This window comes from Puma concolor, chromosome A3, assembly GCF_028749965.1.
Source record: "Puma concolor isolate L17-30 chromosome A3, mPumCon1.1.hap2, whole genome shotgun sequence".
Lineage (NCBI taxonomy): Eukaryota > Metazoa > Chordata > Mammalia > Carnivora > Felidae > Puma > Puma concolor.
The window spans coordinates 29389783-29396142 of NC_141669.1; positions in this window are offsets into that span (position 1 = coordinate 29389783).

Sequence of the window (6360 nt, forward strand, 5' to 3'; positions counted from 1 at the left end):
TCTGGTAAATTCTCACTTCCTTTGCTTCTTCAGAAAAAGAAGTAGAGATTCAATTACTGTTATTGAGGCCCAAGGCACTGCACCATCTTTTATTAGCTTCTGTAAACTCTGCTATGGCAATTTAAGACATGTATGCAAATCCATGGCACTCCTCCCATTGCTCAGTCAAGTCTAAAACATTTTTTTTTTAATTTTTTTTTCAACGTTTATTTATTTTTGGGACAGAGAGAGACAGAGCATGAACGGGGGAGGGGCAGAGAGAGAGGGAGACACAGAATCGGAAACAGGCTCCAGGCTCTGAGCCATCAGCCCAGAGCCCGACGCGGGGCTCGAACTCACGGACCGCGAGATCGTGACCTGGCTGAAGTCGGACGCTTAACCGACTGCGCCACCCAGGCGCCCCAAGTCTAAAACATTTCTACTTGAACCTGGGCTGGCTTTGGAGGCTTACTCATAACGAATGTAATGCATCAACACTTGTGTTCTCGGACTTCTGAGGGTATCTCATAAATTGCCATTCTACTTTTGCCTTGCTTGCTAGGATACTCGTGTTTGGAGCCTCAAGACACCATGTGACAAGACCCACTATCCTGTGGCAAACACACTGATAAGAAGCCCAGCCGAGTCGCATGGAAGAACCACATATACATATATGTGCTCATTCAACAGTGCCAACCTAGGTGGTGGACATGTGAGTGAAAATGCCTTTAAATGAATCCAACCCCAGTCATCAAGTTGACCCCCCAGCACTGAGCCTTCCCGGATGAAACCTCAACATCATGGAGCAGAAAAGAATCATCCTGTTTGTGGCTTTTCTCTAATTCCTGACCCATAGCATCCACGGGTACAATAAAATGCTTATTACTTTTTGTCACTAAGTTTGGGGTGGTTTGTCATACACCAATATGGATCACAGTAACCTATTCACATCCTGGTAAATAGTCCTTTTATTCAACTCTTTGCAAATTGCCCAATTTGATGGGGCTGCCTTTTTCCTGACAGAACCCTGTGGGATACCAAGGGAATGCCACATAAGTATGATATGATTGATATGAACAAACTCCCAGAGGAGTTTAAAGTAAAGAGAATTCACTTCCAGTTGGCGTGATCAGGAAAGTCTCCGTGAAGGCAGGATCCGTGTATGTTTGATGTCCCAGACGCTCAATAACATCTCTTGAAGTTTGCTAAAGGGGGAGGTGAGATTTTTACTGGGCCTTGAGAAACATCTGTGATTAGGATGGGATGAAACGATCCTGATGGGATGTACTATTACAGACAGAAAGAACAGTAAAAAATGAACAGCATGGAAACAAGAACCTGCATTCAAAAAATAAATTCCATGACAGAAGAGTCCAGCTGGAATATTCACTCCACACGGAGGTTTAGGACCCAAGTATCTCACCCTCTTCCCAGTACATAGCCTTCCTTCATTCTCCAAAGCTCTCAGATGAAATGCAAACTTCTTAACATTGCTCTTTAAACACTTCTGGACTTATCTGCCCTTCTCTTTGCCCTCATCTTTCCTTCCTGGCTCTCCGTCCCTACCTGTATTGCAGTCACATTAACTATCTGCAGATTCGGCCATGCACACCTTTGTCATTTTGAACATGTTGCTCTCTTTGCCTAGACTATTCTACACATTCATCTTCCTCCTCTAATTTGCAATCACCTTCAAATCTGAATATGAAATATTCAATATTCATATATGAATCCCCCTCTTCAGGTAGCCTTCCTGAAATGTGACATAGGAATTCTCCCTAAAGGTTGACATAATTCCCTTGTGTTCACAAGTATGGAGGCACATACAGTGTTGTTTTGTTTATTTTTTTGAATAAATGTTTATTTATTTTGAGAAAGAGTGTGAGAAGAAGAGGAGCAGAGAGATAGGGAAGGAGAATCCCAAGAAGGTTCCATGCTGTCAGCACGTATAGCCCAATGCAGGGCTCAGTCTCACCAAGAATGAGATCATGACCTGAGCCAAAATCAAGAGTTGGATGTTTACTGACTGAGCCACCCAGGCACCCCATAACGTTGCTTTATAATAGGTTTTACTCTTGGTCTGGGTATAGACCATAAACTCCTCAGACATGTACAGAAATTTGGGTCCTATTATACTTGAGAAAATAAAATAATTCATATAATGTATTAACGGTTGCCAAGAGTAAATATTAGGGAAGTGAGTGAAGAATCAATAAGTTTTGTGCAATGAGTATCTGTTCCCAAGATTGCAGTTACTGCAGTTTCTGTTCACATCACGAGTCCTGGAAATCAGAAAAGGGCCCGTTACAACTGTGTGTTGAATAAAGAAATGCAGCATGAATGAATGGATAGAAATAAAGAAGAAGGAAGAATGGTCTTTAAGATGACTATCTTAGATCACCAGTGGAACAGCTATGTAGAATCTATGTATAATTGCCAATATCAGAACCCTCTGGAAAGGGGTTCAGTTAATTGTATTGCCCTGTTTCAGTTTATTTAAATCAGGGGGGAATTGTTAAAAGAGCAACAGGATGAACTTTTTTACTCCTTGGTCCTTGCTTCCTCTCTCATTGGTCAAGTATACTGTTCTCAAGCACTGAATTTAATTAACACTTTGCTCAAGGGCTTGATTTTAAAGTCTCTTGTCCGAGATGGGGTTTCTGGCTTATCTTTCGGTAGCTATGGATAAGGGACAGGTTCCATTTACCTGAAATGTTTACACAGTTAATGTGTATTTCAACTTCTGTTTGCTTTGACGATTTAATGCTACCTACCTGAAAATGCTTCTATTTGAAGTACTAATTTTATGAATAGCTGCAATTAATGAAGTGCCTTAGGTGTCTTGCTTTCCAATACCATTTATACACAATATTGCAGGTTATAAAACTTGCATCCAATGTGCAGAGAACTGGTGATTTCTATTTATTTAATAAACTTTGACAGTTTGCATTTAAATTATTCTTGATCTACTACTATTTTGACGGGGCTTTGTAATGTCAGAAGTCAGAAGCTTTTAAGCTTATTCTAAATAAAATTTAATTTGAGGAAATATGGGCAATTGGTTTAAAATAAAGGACCAGCTCTCGCATATTCCTCAGAGCAATGCTTCCAGTTTTCAGTGAGCCAACTCATCCTCATGAGCCTGGAGAATGATCTCTAACCTTGAGTACCATTGCACAATGATCATGATTTTTAAAAATTTTTTAAAGCTAGTTTTATTGCACTTCCCATTATTACAGGTGATTGGAGTTACTTAATAATCAAATGATCTCCAGGGCATTTGAGTGGCTCAGTCAGTTAAACATCTGACTTCAGCTCAGGTCATGATCTCGGAATTTGGGAGTTCGAGCCCCACGCCGAGCTCTGTGCTGACAGCACAGAGCCTGGAGCCTGCTTTGGGTTCTGTGTCTCCCTCTCTCTCTGCCCCTCCCCTGTGCTCACTCTCTCTCTCTCTCTCTCTCTCTCTCTCTCTCTCTCTCTCTCTCTCAAAAATAAATAAACACATTTAAAAAAAATTTTTTTAAATAATCAAATAATCTCCAATCATTACTGTGACTACATTTCACTTTATGTTAGTCAGGCTCCCTCATACACAGGTGCTATTTTGAATGACTTTCCTTCAAGTCTACCCAGTTTGGTTCATTTTTCTCCCAATAACTTTTGTTTCTTTCGATGACTATATATCAACTTCCCCACAAAATTACCATTCGAAGCTCTAAATCTCTGAGTTTAAACCTTGCTTCATGTACCATCTGTTGACATTTGATTTATGATTTGCACATTGAGACCTTCAAACCATAATAGATAAGACATTCATTTCCTAGGTCTTCCCAGATTGGTCATTTGGTTAAAAATACCCTTAAAAACTACAGAGAATCAAAAACAAATGAGCTAGCTTGAGATAATGTCTGTTCCGCCTCAGAAGCAAAAGTTACCATTTAAAAAATTGCCTCTAGCCTGTGAGCTTTAAAATTTTAACAAAGTGCCTGGGATCCAGCTGGATGTTTAACTTGCATCGCTCTCTACACTCTTGCAGCTGGATATGTTCCACATGTGAGTATATTTTCTAATGGAATCATCAGAGAGACACTATATAGAGGAAGGTCCATAGGTCTCAGCAAGGATCATAAAATTGCCTAGATACTTAAAATTCTTAAATAGCTGGTTTTTACCCAGTTTAATTCTTCTGGCTTCCAGGGCTGTGAATCTGCTTTTAAATAGAGTAACTAATACAATTTGTAAAATAAATGAGGGTGCAGTTTATTCCTAAGAATAGTTCATAATAGTCAAGATCACATCCATGAAGAAAAACAAAACAAAACAAAACAACACGATGATGTCAATAAAGTTTGGTCATCAAATGAAGCACAAAGAAAGCTGAGTCACAAGAGGTCATTTGTGCCACTTAGTTTATCTGGTTAAAGAAGGGTAAAAAGGAAAAGTCAGAGTTGCCTTTCAGCCTCCTAATGATTTGAGAGAATTATGCAGAGAATAAACTTCAAGCTTTGACCTTCACCTGAATTCTTATCCCCAGTTAAGTTACTTGAAATTTATGTTGTGAAACCTAAGAGGAAACAAACAAGAGGGTTTGTATTAATCAATATAAACTACATTTTTAAAAAGTGCCAATTTTTATTTTTGGCACATGAGTACATACCCTGAAACGAATCTTCCTTCTGGAAACAATTACAAATACTGGATTAAAGAAAAAGGTTTTGTTTTTATTTTATAAGAATGCAAGGGATGTCTTCAGAAGCCAAAATAAATGAAAGCAGTAATCTAGAGAGTTAAGCAAACTCTAATGTTACTGGCTACTTTGAAGGCACCTGATAATCTCTGGTGACCTTGAGTTTCATTTTTGACAGCCACACAGGAAATAGGAGACAGGAAACAAACAAAGCCTGGGGCCCACCCTTGAAGTGGAGGGTGTTAGATTAGAAGACTCTCAAATAAAGCCAGAACCTCTGGTGCTGCATCTTTAGGGAAAAGCACAATAGAATTTAGGTTCAAAAAAAAAAAAAAAATGTACACACACACACACACACACACACACACACACATATATACCACGCTTGCATTTTTTTTTCTTTTCCTAGTCTATGTTAAAAGCTATCATAGAATATTTCACTTTTTCTTTAACTCTCCAATGATTCAATTTCAAGTAAGTCTTTGGGAAGTATTGTAGGGAATTAGTGACAGGGACAAAACAGTCTGCTAAAACCAAGCTGCATCATTATTGCTTCTTAGAAGGAAAACCTGCCCTTGCACGACTAGAATTTCTTCTTTTCAAAATACAAGTTCTGGTGCCTGTTCAAATTACCTATTGCTTTGTAACAAAATCCCCAAATTTACTGGCTTAAAATAACATTTGCCTCTGCAATTTGGGTAGAGCTTTCGAGGAAAAGTTACTCTCTGCTCCACTCGACACTATTTTGTGTAGTTCAATGGTTAGGAACTAGAATCATCTGAATTCTCCTTAACTGAAATGATGCCAACTGTTGTTTGGGACTTTGGCTGAGTCTCACTGCCAGAACACCTACACACAAGCTCTCCATCAAGCTTGGGCTTCCTGACCACATGATGGCTGGATTCTATGGGCAGGCATCCTGAGAGGGACACACACATATAGCAGAGAAGCCATTTTCCATTTTTGACAGAGCTTCAAAGTCAGATGGTGTCATTTCCGCATTTTTCTGTTCACTGAAGAGATCAAAATACTCTTCCAGGTTTGAAGGGAAGGGAGAAGATAGTATACTCCACCTCTGGATGGGAGCATGTGAAGTTCCTAGAGAATACGCAAGACCAAAATCCTTCTAGGGCCATTTTAAAGGAAATCTAATCTGCTACATTCCTCAAACTCATTCCAGAATTGCCATTATATGTGTCCAATGTGTAGCCAAAACAGAGGGAGGAAGAAGCCAAGGTGAGAAGGTTTATTGGGAAATGGTTTGCCAGAAAGTACAAATTCAACCTTTGTTTAACTGGATGCCACCAGAGGTGGCCCCTCACCTTTCTCTTCCAAGCACTAATGCTCGAGGAAGGTCTCAGGCAGCATCCAGCCTCAGAGGCAGCTGTCCCTCCTGCTCTCTTTGCTCCAGGTGGGCAAAAAGTGCAGGGTGCTGACAGGGAGTAATCATGAATGCCCATATGTGCTTTCTGAAGGACAAAGGAGAGTCCCTACAGTGTGATGAAAAGTGTTACATGAAAATTTCACAATTTACGCTGTATTAAAACAAGTTTTCAGGGGGCACCTGGGTGGCTCAGTTGGTTAAGTGCTTGACTCTTGATTTTGGCTCAGGCCATTATCTCAGGGCCATGGGGTTGAGCCCCGTGTCAGAATCTATGCTGATAGCATGGAACCTGCTTGGGATTCTCTCTCTC